A 292-nucleotide genomic window follows, 5' to 3' on the forward strand; every position below is an offset into this window, starting at 1 on the left:
CTGGTGCGCGAGCCTCGCAGGTGGGTTGGAGGACTCTGGTTGGGGGCTTTAGAGATGCCCCGAGCACCACAAGTGGGGACGGGGGCAGCGTCCTGGGGAGGAGAGACCGCAGGGGGGCGGGGTCACATCGTTTACCGGGCGCGCCAGAGCGGGGCGGGATAGAAAGCTGGGAGCATCTCCCGGGGGGTCGAAGGAGACCCTCAGTGGGCGGGAACGCCGGGGCGTGTGGAAACCCCTAACTTGTGGGGGGCGCCGATGCGGGGCGGGGTGGAATTGGGGCGCGGAGACCCCA

At 69.9% G+C, this 292-nt stretch overlaps 1 protein-coding gene across 1 annotated transcript in view; it reads left to right on the plus strand.

Annotated features, from left to right (window-relative positions):
* Positions 1-292, plus strand: part of LOC105546273 — a 35669-nt gene that overhangs the window by 34593 nt on the left and 784 nt on the right. The window lies entirely within an intron of this gene.

Source organism: Mandrillus leucophaeus, unplaced genomic scaffold (assembly GCF_000951045.1).
Source record: "Mandrillus leucophaeus isolate KB7577 unplaced genomic scaffold, Mleu.le_1.0 Scaffold352, whole genome shotgun sequence".
Taxonomy (NCBI): Eukaryota; Metazoa; Chordata; class Mammalia; order Primates; family Cercopithecidae; genus Mandrillus; species Mandrillus leucophaeus.